This window comes from Hordeum vulgare, chromosome 4H (assembly GCF_904849725.1).
Source record: "Hordeum vulgare subsp. vulgare chromosome 4H, MorexV3_pseudomolecules_assembly, whole genome shotgun sequence".
Classification (NCBI taxonomy): Eukaryota; Viridiplantae; Streptophyta; class Magnoliopsida; order Poales; family Poaceae; genus Hordeum; species Hordeum vulgare.
In genome coordinates this window covers 231,202,354-231,219,932 of record NC_058521.1, presented here as the reverse complement: position 1 = coordinate 231,219,932, position 17,579 = coordinate 231,202,354, and positions in this window count along the sequence as shown.

Here is a 17,579-nt window from a genome sequence, read left to right as displayed (position 1 = left end):
TTGCCGTTTTCTTTTGCTCGTTGCACTGTCTCTTCTTGCTCGTTTCTGTGTGAGATAGTCTATCAATGGATAGACCCACCACTCCAAACGACACCCCTGAGAATGTAGTTCTCAATTTCAGGCAGAATGAGGAAGAAAATTTAAACGACGCTTGGTACAGGATTTGCAATGCTCAAAGTAGATCTACTCTTAAGCAATCCACTACTGTCCTCCTTCACAGTTTCTATGTTGGGATTTCTCATTGGAATAGGTATATCCTTGACCCATTGTAGGCGGGAATTTTCTGGGGAGCCCTACTATTGACTCCTATAGAGCTATCATGAATTTGGTTGGTTCACCCCCGCTCATGGTTAATGGAACTACCTTGAACTTGGAACACGTGATGCAAAGGCTTGACTCTATTGAAAGCAAAATTGCCACAATTGAACTTATTGAGGGTTTGGATAGAAAGATCCACAATCAAATTACTCTGTACGGATCCAAAGTGGGAATTTATTTGAAAAAAATAAGGGAGAAGGAACTTATAGTTAATGATTCTTCTAGAATTGGCAAATTAGAATATGTCATAACCAACCTGGGTTCCGCTTTTGCCGCTGTGCAAAATACTCCAAATCTCACTCTCAAAAACACCATCAAGTCTTTTTTTGTTCCTAAAGCTAGTGGTGAGTCATCCAATAAAGATGAAGATCTTAAGATGATAATTATCACAATACTTATGGTTTGAGCACCAAAGATGACTATACGTGATTCCATCACCTTTTCCCTAGCTAAGGGCGTTAAACAAAAGCGCTTGTTGGGAGGCAAACCAACGTATTTATCCTTTTTCTTTCTGTTTTGTGTTTTCCAAACTTTCATAATTATGTTATGATTGTGTTTTTTGTGCTTCTTTTTGTGTTTGTGCCAGGAAAAATCGTTATGATTAGTCTTGGGGATGATCGTTTGGTCATGCTGGAAAAGACAGAAACTTTCTGCTCACGAAAAGAATTTTCCTTTTTTTCTGTAATAGATTTTGAGTTGATTCTTTTTGCTGCTGATTTCTACGCAAATTTTTCAGACTGTCGTAAGTTATCAGAATTATTGTAGTACCAGAAGTATAAGAAATATACATATTGCTACAGACTGGTCTGCTGTTAACAGATTCTGTTTTTGTTGTGTTAGTTGCTTATTTTGATGAAACTAAGCTTAGTATCGGGGGGTATTAGCCATGGAAGCTTGAAAATACAGTAACCCAACATCATTATAAGTAGAATTTAAGTTTTCTACAGTACCTAAGGAAGTGGTTGTTTGCTTTCTCATACTAATGTTATCACGAGTTTCTGTTTAAGTTTCGTGTTGTGAAGTTTTCAAGTTTTGGGTGAAGTTCTTATGGACAAAGAGATAAAGAGTGGCAAGAGCTCAAGATTGGGTATTCCCAAGGCACCCCAAGAGATTCAAGGATGCCGTAAAATCCTAAGCTTGGGGATGCCCCGGGAAGGCATCTCCTCTCTCTCGTCTTCAATCCATCGGTAACGTTACTTGGGGCTATATTTTTATTCACCACATGTTATGTGTTTTTGATTGGAGCATCTTGTATCTTAGGAGTCTTTTATTTTTTTTGTGTCACCATCATCCTTGCTGCACACCTATAGAGAGATACATGCACTCACCTTGATTTAGTCGAGCTTCACTTATATCTTTTGGTAGACAATTCAGCTCACATGTGCTTCACTTATATCTTTTGAGCTAGATACTTTTGCTCTATGTGCTTCACTTATATCTTTTAGAGCACAGCGGTGCGTGGCTTGGTAGTTGATCTATGCTTTGAAGTAGTCTCAAAAGGGGTAGTTATCCAAAGGGATACGAAAACTTCCACCTTCATGTGCATTGAATAGTTAGAGAAGTTTGATTCATCTCAATTAGTTTTGAGTTGTGGTTTTGGTAATATTGAAGTTATGCTAGTAAGGTGTTGTGGATCTAGAAATACTTGTGTTGAAGTTAGTGATTCCCGTAGCATGCACGTATGGTGAACCGCTATGTGATGAAATCTGAGCATGATTAGTCTATTGATTGTCATCCTTTGCGTGGCGGTCGGGATCGCGCGATGGTTTATACCTACCAACCCTTCCCCTAGGAGTATGCGTTGAATGCTTTGTTTGGAATACTAATAAAACTTTTGCAACAAGTATATGAGTTCTTCATGACTAATGTTGAGTCCATGGTTTGGATGCACTTTCACCTTCCACCATCGCTATCTTCTTAGTGCCGTGCAACTTTCGCCGGTGCACAAAACCCACCATTAGCCTCCCTCAAAACAGCCACCATACCTACCTACTATGGCTTTTTCAAAGTCATTCCGAGATATTGCCATGCAACTACCACAATGACATGTGCCATCACGTCTACATTGCCATTGCATGATCGTCAGATAGCTAGCATGATGTTTCCATTAATGTCTATGCCATGCTAGATCATTGCCACGGTACACTACCGAAGGCATTCCATATAGAGCCATAGTTGCTCTATGTTTTGAGCTGAAAGTGTGATGATCATCATTGATGGAGCATTGTCCCATGTGAGGAATTAGAAGAGGCCAAAGAAGCCCACCAAAATATTAAAAAAAGAGGCCAAAGAGCCCACCAAAAAAAATGAGAGAAAAAGAGTGAAGGGACAATGTTACCACTTTTCCACATTTGTGCATATTAAGCACCATGATCTTCATGATTGAGAGTCTCTCGTTTTGTCAACACCATATAGCTAGTGGGATATTTTCATTATATAACTTGGCTTGTATATTCCAATGATAGGCTTCCTCAAAATTGCCTTAGGTCTTCATGAGCAAGCAAGTTGGATGCACACCCACTAGTTTTCTTTAAGAGCTTTCACATACTCTTAGCTCTAGTGCATCATTTGTATGGCAATCCCTACTCATTCACATTGATATCTATTGATGAGCATCCCCACAGCTCATTGACATGCCTAGTTAATGTGACCATCTTCTCCTTGTTTTGTCTTGCAACCTCCACCACACTCCACACCATCTATAATGCTATAACCATGGCTCACGCTCATGTATTGCGTGAGAGTTGAAAAGGTTTGAGAAAGTAAAGGTGTGAAACAATTACTTGGCCAATACCGGGGTTATGCATGATTTAAATTCATTGTGCAATGATGATAGAGCATAGCCAGACTATATGCTTTTGTAGGGATAACTTTCTTTTGGCCTTGTTATTTTGAAAGTTCATGATTACCTTGCTAGTTTGCTTGAATTATTATTGTTTCCACGTCAATAGCAAACTATTGTTCTGAATCTAATGGATCTGAACATTCACATCACATAAGAGGAGTTACAAAGGACATCTATGCTAGGTAGCATGAAAGCATAAAAAATTCATTCTATATCACTTCCCTACTCGAGGACGAGCAGGAGTTAAGCTTGGGGATGCTTGATACGTCTCAAACGTATCTATAATTTTTGATGGTTTCATGCTGTTATCTTGTCATCTTTGGATGTTTTATGTACCTTTTATATCTTTTTTGGGACTAACTTATTAATTCAGTGCCAAGTGCCAGTTCCTGTTTTTTCTGTGTTTTTGGCTCTTTTCAGATCTGATTTTGGAACGGAGTCCAAACGGAATAAAATCCCCGAAATGATTTTTTCCCGAAAGGAAGAAGATCAGGGGGCTTGTGGGCCAAGCCTGGAGGGCTACAGAGAGCCCACAAGCCCCCACTCCGCCACCAGGGGGCGGCGGTGGGCAGGCTTGTGGCGTCCCTGGCGCCCCCCTGACCTAGATCTAGCGCGTATATATTCCCTAAAAATCAGAAATAAATCAAAGGATCCACGAAAATACTTTTCCGCCGCTGCGAGCTTCCGTTTCCGCGAAATCTCATCTGGAGACCCTTCCCGGTGCCTTGCCAGAGGGGACTTTGGAGTTGGTGGGCTTCTTCATCATCATGATCGCCCCTCCAATGACTCGTGAGTAGTTCACTTCAGACCTACGGGTCCGTAGTTAGTAGCTAGATGGCTCTTGGATCTTCAATACAAAGATCTCCTTGATCTTCATGGAGATCTATGCGATGTAATATTCTTTGGCGGTTTGTTTGTCGAGATCCGATGAATTGTGGATTTGTGATCAGATTATCTATGATATTTATTTGAGTCTTTGCTGATTTCTTATATGCATGATTTGATATCGTTGTAAGTCTCTCCGAGTCTTAGGTTTTGTTTGGCCAACTAGATCTATGATTCTTGCAATGGGAGAAGTGCTTGGTTTTGGGTTCTTACTGTCTGGTCACCTTTCCCAATGACAGTAGGGGCAGCAAGGCACACATTGTGTAGTTGCCATCAAGGGTAACAAGGTGGGCTCTGTCGTAGATATGAGATTTTCCATATACATCATGTCATCTTGCTTAAGGCGTTACTCTATTCTTTTGGACTTAATACACTAGATGCATGCTGGATAACGGTCGACGTGTGGAGTAATAGTAGTAGATGCAGAAAGTATCAGTCTACTTGTTTTGGACATGATGCCTATAGATATAATCATTGCCATAGATGACGTCACGACATTGCGCGGTTCTATCAATTTCTCTACAGTAATTTTTTCACCCACCGTCTACTAGCTTTCATGAGAGAAGCCACTAGTAAACACTACGGCCCCCGGGTCTATTCACACCTATCGTTTCCACTTTCTCTTTTACTTTGCTTTGTTACTTTGTTGCTTTCAGTTCTTACTTGGCGAACAATCTATAAGGGATTGACAACCCCTTCATAGCGTTGGGAGCATGCTTTTTGTGTTTGTGCAGGCTCTTGTGATACTCCTTCACTGGATCGATGCGTTGGTTCTCAAACTGAGGGAAATAGTTACCACCGCTGCGCTACATCACCCTTTCCGCTTCGAGGGAACACCAACGCAAGGCTCCAAGGCCACAGGAGAAATCCTTTGCATATTGTCTTAGGAAGTCCCTTAAGGCGTAGCCATAGCAGAAGGATTCCTGGTGCCGTCGACACACCTATTTCTGGCGCCGTTGGAAGGTCTTTTGTTGCAGTAGCAAGGTCCCGTCTGGATGTGGGACCCGTCGGCTAGCCAATGAGGCTATCGGGTAAGGTTGACGCAGGACATGTATGGTACGTCCAACGTCGTCCAGCGAGATTCCTCATGGGAAGACGGTACGGCCGCCTCCACTGTTCCCATGCCGAGTGCAGGAATGGAGTGGGAGTTTGACGGCCGACACTGTGCAGGGTGATGGATCAGAGCCGGAGGAGGTCAGCGGCGTGGCCGCCGATGCTGATACCTGTCGTGCATTCCGATCCAGTAACCTTGTTGACGCGTAGCCACATTTAACCGTAGGGTCTCGTCATGACCTACACTCTGATGTGACTTCAGATCCCCGGCCGGCTAGCATGCTTGGCTAGCTGGCCTGGGCCCGGCCGCCTCGTCCCTAGTTGGCTGGCTTGGTCTAGGCGGCCTGGGAGAGGTAGCCGTCTTGGCTCTAGCCGAAAGGTGATTCCTGGCCGGCCAAAGAGTTGGCCGCCTCGCCCCCTAGACGACAGGTGCTTCCTAGACGGCTAGGGGACTTCGGCCTTGTAGAATTGTGTTAGACATTCCTTGTAGGCTGAAGGTAAAGGAGCAGGCTCGTTGAGCCTACCTCGGGGTTATCCCCCCGACAGTAGTCCCCGAAGCTGGGGAGACCCGCCGCTTGGGAGCGGGTGGCCTCACCGGCTTGATTGTTTGTTGTTGTATTCTTGCCGCCACCTGCGGCACGGAACGTTGGCTGGCTTCCAAGCGACGCCTCGGCTTCGTCGTAGGCTGCGTAAATCGCGCCGCGTTCCATGCCCGGCCTGACGTGATGATGGTTTACGCAGGTGACGGGACCGGGCCTGGGCCCTGGGTCCCGCCACGACGCCCCCTCGGCCCCCATGCGGAGGATCCTCCGCGGATTTACTCCGTGACCGTTGGGTCTCGGGAAGCGTTACCGCCCGTAATAAATGGGATTAGTGGGGCTTTGCACGCACTGGATCCCGTCCCCACGATCCTTCGTGAGGTTTAAATGGGGCGCGGGGGTACCGAGGAGGCCATTCGCCCCCTTCTGCCCCGCATCGACGCCCTCTTCCTCCCTGAGCCCAAAGAGAAAGAGACCGTCTGCCTTCGTCTTCAACCTCTCTGTCGCCGTCGTGCCACCCGATACCACTCCCAAGCGCCCGTTGCCCGCAGTCATGGCGACCGGCTCCTCTTCGAAGTAGAGCTCGTCCAACGGAGCTTGCCTCGGCAGTGAGATTTGTGACGGACACATCGAGGCACTCCGCCATCGCCGGATGCTGCCTCCGGCCTCTCTCGTGACGGTGCGGATTCCCGAAGCCGAGACCTCCCAGAAGCTGCAGGAGGGGGAGATGGTCGTGTCCGACGATCACTTCTACAAGGGCTTCGGGCTTCCGGCGAGCACCTTCTTCTCCAACTGGCTCACTTTCTTCTGCGTGCAGCCGCACCACCTGGCGCCGAATGCTATTCTCTTACTGGCCGCGTTCGTCGTCCTGTGCGAGGGCTTCTTGGGGGTTGAGCCTCGCCTCGAGTAGAGTTTTCCATAAGCCTAACTAGTGAAAATAAAAACCAGAAACGAAAATATTAAATTAAAAGATCTAAAGATATACCTTCAAGCACTCACCTCCCTGTCAACGGTGCCACAGATAGCTTGATGTCTACGCAAGCTTCTATTCTTGTAGACTATGTTGGGCCTCCAAGCGCAGAGCTTTGTAGGACAACAACAATTTCCCTCAAGTGGATGACCTAAGGTTTATCGAACTCAGGCAAGTAGAGTTTGAAGATGGTCTCTCTCAAGAAACCTTGTAATTAAGATACAAGAAGTCTCTTGTGTCCCCAACACACCTAATACAATTCTCAGTTGTATAGGTGCAGTAGTTCGGCGAAGAGATGAAAAATTTGGGTGATAGGTGTGGCAAAGAAAGGTAATATAAATCTGAAATAAAAATGGCAACAAGATAGAAAATTACAAAAGTGAGCATAAACGATGTAACAATGGTGAGAAACAAGGCCTAGGCTTCATACTTTCACTAGTGGCAACTCCCAACAACATTACCATAGTCTAATCAAATGATATTTCCACTAAAACATGCAACGGAGACATACTCGGAGGTCATTCCTTTGTGATCAAGAGAGGACGAGAATTATGTAGGGCAACAAAAGCACACCTCAGAGTTCGTAGTTCTCATCTATAGATTTCCCAATGTCACCGCGACCATCCAAAGAGAGTACGACAATCACCACAACGTATCTCAAGGATAGTCAAAGACAAGCAACAAGAGACCCTCAATCTTCAATCCATTCACAAAAGAGGAAATCACTCATGAAAATATTCTTGTAATCCATGTCCAATAGACCGTTGTCACCATGGTCTCAGAGATTATACTAGATAAGATCAAGTGAGTACATCAATCCAATACATAGAAGAAGGGGAAACATCATGGGATCACCCTAGGTTAACATAGCCTATGATCACAATCAAGATCACATGATGGGAGAGAGAATTAACCACATAGGTACTGTAGAAGACCTCAGCCCCGAGGAGGAACTACTCCGGCTTCATGGAGGGAAGAAGCAACATCGATGGAGATGAATCCGGGGGCACTTCACCGTCCCAGCAGGGTGCCGACACAGGAATTCTGGTCCCCCAAAACTTGTTGCCGATGGCGGCGGAGATCGGAATTGCTTCTGGAGAAAAGGGTTCTCGTATCAGCGTTTCCTCCACAGGGGTAAAAATAGGAGCCAAAGTAGGGCACCGGAGGGTGTGGGACCCACCCAGGCGTTCGGTGGGTGCGGCCAGAGGGTAGGCCGTGCCAGGAGGTCGCCTGGACAGCCCGTGGCCCTCCTGTGGCCCATCTTCGGTGATCTGGTAGCTTCCGGTATGCTGATTTTTATTTGTTTTTCTCGGGATTTTTGGGGCTCTGGAAAATTGGGTAAAGGCCCCTGCAAAATAGACATCGGCAGACGAAAACTGGCACTGGGGGCACTGAGTTAGTAGGTTAGATCAAATATGTGTAAAAAGATATAAAAGTGTAGCAAAACATATACAATGTCACCCAAAATATCATGGAACAAGAAGAAATTATAGATACGTTTGGACGTATCAACATCCCATGTTCATTTATCAAGCCAAGTTGTCTGACTGAGCTTGAGTATCATCTTACACACACAACTATCTTTTTTACACACACGTGCACTTGGTTTATGCGAAAACAACTAGACGTAGTCAAAGCAAGATTACCCAATTGTCATTGACTGTGGACCCGACAATTCGAATAGTTTTACACTCTGCAGAGGTTGCACGTTGTACCCACAAGACTTAGGGAACTTTCGTATCATCCACGACTCATGGTATTCTTCATACCCGAGATAGGCACCCGGACAATACCTTTACCCTAGTGACAATAAACGAAGAGTCCACACGATTGGTACCCGGCCCTCATAATGTACATCATACGAACCTCTCTCTAGATTGTATCATTCATGAAGGGACCAAAGGTGTGCTCGGTGCATGTGAAAACATCTCATGGCCGTCCTTCCTGGCACGACACCGTCTCGAGAGGGTGACTCGGCCCTCCCGCCACTAGTAATGCGGGCTCTATGCTCGCATCGACCAATGTAAGTAAGAAATCCCTGTTCCCATATTGTGGTATCGTGGTCGCACATGCAAGGTTGGGATGGTCAGAAAATTTTAAATCTAATCCCGTTTTCAAAACCACACATACAAAACTTTTCTCGGTACCCACTGCATTTCCGTGTGGCCACCAATCTCAACACCATCTCCCGCATGCATTATTGGCACATGACTGGGTTTTCGAAAAGCCACTAAAATCCTTTCCTCCATTGTCACCATGCATAGTCCCATGCCATTACCATAGCAACTAATAGCAAGCTAACTACTTCCCACCCGCACAACCCTCATACGTGGTAGGGTCATGCTCAAGTGCAAGTATCGACGAGGGGTTTCTCGGGGACAACCCACCGACGTGGTCACCGACTCATAATGAATCAAATTCAACAAAACATAGTGCTATATGGCATGCAAAATAAATGGCTTCTTACACATGGTCAAAGGGATGCTTGCCTGGTTTAGCAAATTCTTGTGAGGGCTTCACGATCTTCTGTTCCAACTCCAAGCACTTCGTCAACTACCATCGGAGACAACCACGATAAGCCACACAACAAGCATAAAATCAAAGTTCTCTATAAATAGGATTTTTATTTGTTTGGACATCTCTAGTCATAAGAAAATTTACCTAAAGTTGTTCTAAGGGATTTGGATCACCAGCTATTCTTGAATGGTGGAAATTGAGGCATCACTAGCCCCACAAGAAGTCTATAGAAAATATTTTATTAAAAATGAATGGAGGCACTCATTTAATAGGGCAAGATTTTAGAAACATACAGGAGGTGGTGTCATTGGATTTGGAGTTGGGATGCTTTCCCTATGTTCTTTCTAATAAGGAAATAGTGGAAAAGGGGCCTATTTATTTGTCCTAGCAGAAACAAATGTGAGAGAAAAATGTTGGCTAAGGCTAGAAAAATAGGACATGATTTTTGAAGTTTCTGGAAATTTGAATCACTCCATTTCGGGATGATTTGGATGTAGTAGGGATTTTACAAAGTGGGGTTTGAAATATTCAAATTTATACTTGAATATTAATACTATAGAAAATTTCTTTGGAAAAAATGTGCAAACACATATTTGGATAGGTTATAATTTCAGGGGTCTGTTGGAATTTGAACCAATCGATTTGGAGTTGGTTTGAATTATTTAATAATTACATGATCTTTGGTGGAAAAAGAAAAATATAGATGGAGTACCAAAGGCTATACTGCACCGGGGTGTATGATAAAAAATGGGTTGGCCCAACAGTTTGGCCTGCACCCGAAGGGGCTACGGCGAAGGCACCTTCATCCGAAGGCGCTTTCTCTATGGAAAGGAACAGTCGGTGAAAGCCCCACTCACTTAAACCGCGTGGTTTAGGTCTACCGCCGGTGACATGAGGGGCTCTCCCGTTAGGTTCACCCTCAACCTCCCGCTCGGGAAGAGGGTCACCAGGGAGGCGCGTCCACGTATTTTCTAGCGTCATCCTAGTGGCTCTAACTACCTCCGAAGGCGCCATAGCCACAGGCGCACTCGGGGTGACGAGCCGCAGCCATCTGGGGGGTCCCTTCTCACCGGGGAACACCGGAGTGAGCGCGATCGCGGTCGAGGCGGAGACTGATGACGGGCGGCCCTAGGAAGTGGCGTCCTGGCCACCGGGAGGTAGAAGGAGGGCATGGGGAAGCTGGTGGCAAGCAAAGGAGCACCATGGTGGTGCTCATTTGAGGAAAGTGGGCCGAGGGGGACCGAAGGGCGAGGCTGAGGCGTGCATCACCGTCCATGGAGGACGGGGAGGGAAACGGAGAGAGAGGGGCTGGTCCAGCAGCCTCATTGGAGGGAGAGGTCCGCACTCGCACGAGGGTCCGCTCGGGGGGGTGCCTTTTATTGCCCAATTAAGGTGCATGGTGGATAGAGTCCACGGCGGCGCTCAGGTGAGCTTCACACGAGTCAAACGAGAGCGAGGGACGATGGGCACGACTGTGTGGCATGTTGAGGACGGCGAGGGAATCTTAGGACAAACGATCCCACTACCCAAAGCTATCGGGAGACTTGAGATGGACAAGCTACAGTGCGGGAGTGCACTGTAGCATGCTCCAGAGCATGAACTTTGCATGTCAGGGCATTTCTTTTGTAGGATGGGTGCGGCCACTTGTTCTTTGGGATCCAGTGGATGAGCAAACAATGTAGGGATGTTGTTAGATGCTATGGGGGAGCCTTGGTTGAGAAGAAAGGCTGAAAGAGGGGTAGTTTCTTGTTGTCCAGAGAAGGAATCCAGGGGTTTCACCCTCCGATAATTGTGACATGTCCATGCAAGGCTTACTAGAGATAAAGGGGGACTAGGAGGGCCTGTGGTAATAATTTGAGCTCAAGGACAAGTCATTTTAGGTCTCTGTTATTCGATTTTAGATTCCACCAGAAGGTGTTTGATCACCGGCTAGGCTACCTCTGGTGCACCATTGGTTTTGAAAATTAGCATGATCAAATGGTGGTGATAATTACGATTGCACACCAAATTTGGGATTTGTTGGAGAAAGTTTCCAATGTAGACTTGAAAAACCTTAGAAATGGACAGAAATGGATTTGTGAAGATAAACCCATGCAAATTAATTCCCACTAATGCACCACTTGGTGTGCTGACATTATTTGAGTATTAGAGCATGCCCAAAAAGTTTGGGACCAATTGGAGAAACTTCACAATGTAAAGTTTCCCAATTCTAGAAATCAAGAAAAGTGGTTTTAAGGGGCTTGGTGAAAGTTCTTTTGTTCTCCTTGATGCACCACTTGGTGTAGATGCATTATTGGAGCATCAGAACATGTCCACAAAATTTCAGCACAATTGGACAGACTTGGCAATGTAGAGTTGCTCAAATTGTGATTTGAACACACAAGGTTTTTGGATATTTTGGCAAATCAAATCATCTTGGATTGAAATGAAACTTGGCAATATCATCACATATATCATGTGGGACTTTCTAGAATTTTCTTGGAGTTTATTGAGAATATTCCTTGTAGAAATATTTCAAAAGGTTGAAAAAGGCACAAAGGGTTTTGATGGATTTTGTCCAATAATTTGAACATGACCATGTATTGAAACTCTCATATATGGAATATATATGTTCACTGAGTTTCCCTAAATTTTATCAAATATTTTGGAACCAAGAAAAATAATGTTTCTTCATAAAAGACCATTTCTTGCCTCCGAAAAAGGTATTTAAATAAAATAGTAAAGTAACTTTTAAAATAATAATTATGTTGTTTTAGGAAGTCTTTTTCGTAATAGGATCCAAATAAAATATTTGAGTCAAAACAACTTCCCGAATTTGGGCACTTGTAGTACAAATCCCAACTCATGGGTTTCTGAAAGCTTAAATTAAATAAATGTTTTTTTTGCTAAAACAATATTTGGTGAAAATAGTTTTAGGACCTACACATGCTATGCTCATTGGACAAAGGTTTGGGACAATGAGATGAGTCTAGAGAGTAGGGGAGTTTTGTGATTTAAAACACAAGCAAACAAGCAAGCAAATATCAATGAGTTCAAGTATCACGTCACACAGAAAAAGTTTTAACTGGTTATAATTTTTGGGCTATCCTTACTTAGAAAAGAAGGCAAAACACAAGGGATGATAAGTAGGCCGCCATCGCTGAGCATGGGGCATCCGCCAACACCAAGAGCGGGGCTTCCACGAGAGTGGGTAGGAGTACGCTGCCATTGCTGAACACGAGTCATCCGCCAACGCAGAGCATGGGGATTTCACGAGAGTGGGTAGGAGTAGGCCGCCAATGCTGAGCATGGGGCATACGCATACAACAAGCATGGGTCTTCCATGAGAGTGGGTAGGACTAGGCCACCAGCGCTGAGCATGGGGCTTCCATGAGAGTGGGTAGGAGTAGGCTATCAGCACTGAGCATGGAGCATCCGCCAATGCCGAGCGTCGGGATTCCATGAAAGTGGCTAGTAGTAGGCCGATGTGATCCACATAAAAGATGATGAACTCCGCACGATAGACCTTGCGGGTGCCGAAGGTGACAGGAAGGCACACCTGCCCCAAGAGGAGAGTGGAGCCGCGGGTGACACTGAAGAAGGGCCTGGTGGGTGCCACACACTCATAGGCACCTAGAGCGTCTTGACAGGCTCCATCTAGAGCACATTGAGGCGAGCGCTATCGTCGATGAGCATATTCGCAACAGCCACACCGCTGATGGTTGTGGTGCATAGCACAGTGACAATGCCTAGAGCCTTAGTATACCTGGGGTGGTCGCTGGCATCGAAGGCGACGTCGGACACATACCACTTGAGGAGTCCAGCGGACCTGGCCGCCAGAGGGCCGCATTTGCATCGCGCGAGAAGCACTTGAGGTGGTGGCTGGACGGACGGGCCTTGGCTCCTCCTAGGATGGAAGCCACCCCGAGGGTCTCTTGGGAACCCGTGCTGGTGACAACACCCCTAATTGGATCCCGTGCGGCTGTCGTACCCAACCGCGGAGGCGCCACGGAGGACACGGTGGATGACTTGGAGGTGGCCCTTGACGCCGCCCGGCACAACCGAACCATGGGTTAGCCACGACGCGCACATAGTGCGGTGCCATCCGGTTGTGCCGCGGCCCATAGGCGGAGGAGAAGCGACGCGTCCGGGTTGCTTGACACGTAGCGGTGTAGCGGGAAAGGAGCGAGGATGCGCCTGACCATCGTATGTGGCAAAGACAAGCTCGATGATGTGCTTGAGCCGGGCGTCGTGGTCATCCTTGGCAGGTCGATAGGGCAAAATCCCCTACGCCACGACAACACATCATGCGGAGCGGGAGGGCTTCAACTCACGCATGAGGAGGCAATAGTGGGGACGCCAAGCGGCTGGTCGTCCAACGATGGGTAGATGAAGGAGGTGTCCTGCTCTCCAACGGGTTTGATGGTGGTGTGAGGGCCCTGCACAGGGGCACCGCGAGCAGCAACCGCTGCATGGTCCTAGGAAGCAGCTCAACGTGTGGCGCGCTTTTGGCGAGCAGCATCGTCCTCCATGTTGATGTTAACATTGAGGTCGAAGGTGCGAAGACGGCAAGTCCCCCTACCTGGTGCACTATATTTTGGAGTTCGGGATCAACGACCAAGAAACTCTCTCAAGATTTATGCTTTAAACAATAGGGCTTGTGTTGGCAACCTGCAACACGATGACAACTATGGCGAGGCCAACGACAAGTGCACTCAATCACACCGGAAATGAAGGGGATGCGTGAGCTACCCAGGTTCGGGCCACTCTGCTCCTGCCGGTGTTGGATTGGTCTGTAATTTAGAGCTTGCAGCTCGATGTGCACGAGGGTGTGAGAGAGAATGAATCCATTAGTGGGAAAGGGTGTCCATAGGATGACATTTGCAGTGCCTTGATTCTTTCCTCCGAAAATATGTGTGGGAAAGGGTGTCCATAGGACGACATTTTGAAGGGGCCTAGCCGGATAGGTGCACAGGCTTATCCTGACAATAGGCTGTCTCCGCCTGATGAACTGCTCTTCGTGACACATCCGTGGGCTCAGAAACGACCATTGTCCCGACGCGTCGATCCATCCTGATCTCCTAGTAGCAAAGGGGAAATGGTTTGGGACTTGCTTTTTGGGTGAGGTAGATGCTACTGCCCCCTTATCACCAAATGGTAACTGGCTTTGGCCACGCACCATTGTCCTTATCCTGATAGTGGGACGTCATCCACGTGATGGGTGCGAGGGCCGCCTCGTGAGGCCCCCCTCCGCCTCGTGAGGCCCCCCTCTGCCTCGTGAGGCCCCCTTGTGAGGGTACGGCGTGAGCCGCAGGGCCCCACGACCATCACGTGGATGACATCCTGCTGTGAGGATAAGGACGGTGGGGCCTGGTCGAAGCCAGTTACCGCACGTATCTTCAAGGTATCCTTGGTTGTTGAAGAAAATGATACGTCTCCAACGTATCTTATTTTCCAAAAATTTTCCCTCTTGTTTTAGTATTTAATTTGCATTATTTGAAAGAAACAAACCCGTACATGTGTTGTTTTTTGGTAGACCTACCATGGTGTTATTTTTCTGCAGAAATAAATGTTCTCGGAATTGGACAAACTTTTTATGTGGTTTTTCTGAGAATTATAAGGAACTATGAAGCAAAGATCCACCAAAGGGGTTATGCCTGTGATCCACGAGGCAATAGGGCGCGGCCACCCAATGTTTTGTGGTGGGTCCCACGAGGCTCCTTCGACACTATTTATCATCCTATAAATTCACATATCCGGAGAAAAAAATCAAAGAGAAGTTTTCATCATGATCCATGAGATGGAGTCACTGCCATCTCACGTTCTTCCTCAGAGGACTGATTTGGAGTCTTTTTTGTGCTCCGGGGAGGGGGATTCGTTGTTGTCGTCATCTCCACCCCTTATACATCCACAATTCAATAATGCTCACCAGTTGGAGTGAGTAAGTCCTTTGTAGGCTCGCTGGTTAGTGATAGGGTTTGGATGATATTGATCTTGTAATCGAGTTATGTTGATATGGCTTGATCCCTGGTATACATTATTTTCTGAGATTGATGTTGCTATGACTTTGTTATGCTTAATGCTTGTCACTAGGGCCCGAGTGACATAATTTCAGACCTAAATATATTATGTTCTCTCTGAATTTCAAAATTGTTTAGATCCTATCTTGCAAGTTATACGCACCTATTACGTGTCTTGATCCGCATAGCCCAAGGTGACAATGATTGGGATTCGTTGTGGTGATTCCTGAAGTTTAAGGAGTTCATGTGTTCACCATGCATTAATGCGTTGTTCCAATTCTCTATTATGTCAGAAGGCATTGATCACCTCCTGATGACCGAGACCTTATACCCTATCATGGTTCAGGAGGAATCTGGCTCAAAAATGGTGTATTGATTCCCCTGGCCATTGTTTGACCTTGTGTGAGTGCGGTAGACTGAACCCTTCCACTTTTCCCAAGGGATGCTCGAGTTGGGTGATGGGTGTGATAAAATTTTGTGTTCTCATGAGGTACGAGTCCGAGACTTCGGCGGCCGCGTCCCGTGCTTTTGCGGGGTTTGGTACGACAGGACGAGAGCCCGTGATTGTGACGATATCCTGGTTCTGGGTCACGTGCCTAGTCGGCTCCTGGCCTCGAGTTTATCTCGGGACGAGATCCAGGTTCTTGATTATCGGAGGAGTCCGGATGCTGAGTAACTCGGACGAAGACCGTCCTTAACTGAGGTACCTCATATGGGATCCTTGAGTCGGGCACTTGACGGTAGCGACCAAATGCGTAATGGGTGGGACATGAATTTCCCAATCGTCGGGCCTAAGCCCGACTCGATCATAGATTAGAGATTGGTCTCCGATCATGGCCATAGATTGGATACGCTCGAGTAAGTCGTGCAGCAACGGAGTCTCGGTGGGGTCTGTATTGTTCAAGTGTTCGAGATCGGACCGCAGTGACAATTCCCCAGGATCATTTCAGTACGCTCCTGCATTATGGTTTGCCGAGCCGAATCCGGGCATATTGACCATGTCCGGCTCTAAGGCTGGACCAAGGGTCAAAGTCACCCCGGTAGCGGGATCCACGGCTTCTGAAGTCAAGGCATCGGAAGTCGTGGGCTCCTCGAAAGGACCTAGGATTCTTGTTAACACAAGATCCCCCGGAGCGTCGGTGGTGAACTCTAGGCTCATAAATGTTATTTTCCGACAGGGGGTGATGCTTCCCACCTGGCTAAGGTGGCCAGCCGGATCAGCATGCAGAACAATTCTTCCCAACATGAAGATATATTCTGGGACAAAGATTTCCTTGCTGCGGATCTCTTCGCGGATGACTAGTCGTGCCATCAATCCTTCATGCGATCCTACAGTGGAACTCACAACAAAAGCACCAATATCGGTATCAAAACCGGCGGATCTCGGGTGGCGGGTCATGAACTGTGGATCTTGGATCGACGGGTTGCAGGAGACGAAGGAGACAATATTTACCCAGGTCAAGGCGTCTTGGGGAGGTAAAACCCTATGCCCTGCTTGATTATATTGATGGTGTATGAGGATTACAGAGTTGATATACCTCGAGATCGTATGAGCTGAACCCTAGATGAATCAACTTGCCTATGCGGAGATCAAAGCACAATTGCTCCCTAGGGTGGTTTTGATAATTGATCACAACATATGCATCATTAGACTAATATGTTTTCCAAGTATATTTCAGAAAAAGTTCAAAAGGTGATATGGCTTACGGTTTATGTGGAGATGCCCATGGATGCAACAAAGGAAAAATATTGGCTCAAGCTTCAGGCTAGAAGACTCCTCATTTTATATTTGTGAGAAATCACTTTTGAGGCCATAGGAAAGCCAACATAGGAAAGGGGATGAGATAGTAAAATGAACCGATTGCTCAAATGCTCAAAGTTAGCCACCAAAACACTCAGTCATTTTTTCCACATATCCACTCTGTCAAGTTCCACATTCACAAATTCAGTGTCACCAACATTTCCATATCAGATCCAGTGAGTTTACCTCACACATAAACCCTAGCCATTCCCACCAAATCGGTGCAACCGAAACCAAGTCGGTGCTAGCAAGTTTAGTGTGACCAACATTCTTTTGCCAAATATACACAAAATCGGAATTTCCGAGTTTGAGTATCGGTGCCTGATGACCCACAAGTATAGGGGATCAATCATAGTCCTTTCGCTAAGTAAGAGTGTCGAACCCAACGAGGAGCAGAAGGCTCTGATCAACGGCTTTGAGCAAGGTAATAACTACAAGCATTGAAAGTAGCGCTAACAAGTGATTGTGTAGCGAGGAGAAGTGTAGCGAGCAAAAAGTAACAAGTAACAAGTAGTAGCAACGGAGCAGCATGTGGCCCAATCCCTTTTGTAGCAAGGGACAAGCCTGAACAGAGGCTTATAGGAGGAAAAACGCTCCCGAGGACACACGGGAATTTCTGTCATGCTAGTTTCATCATGTTCATATGATTCGC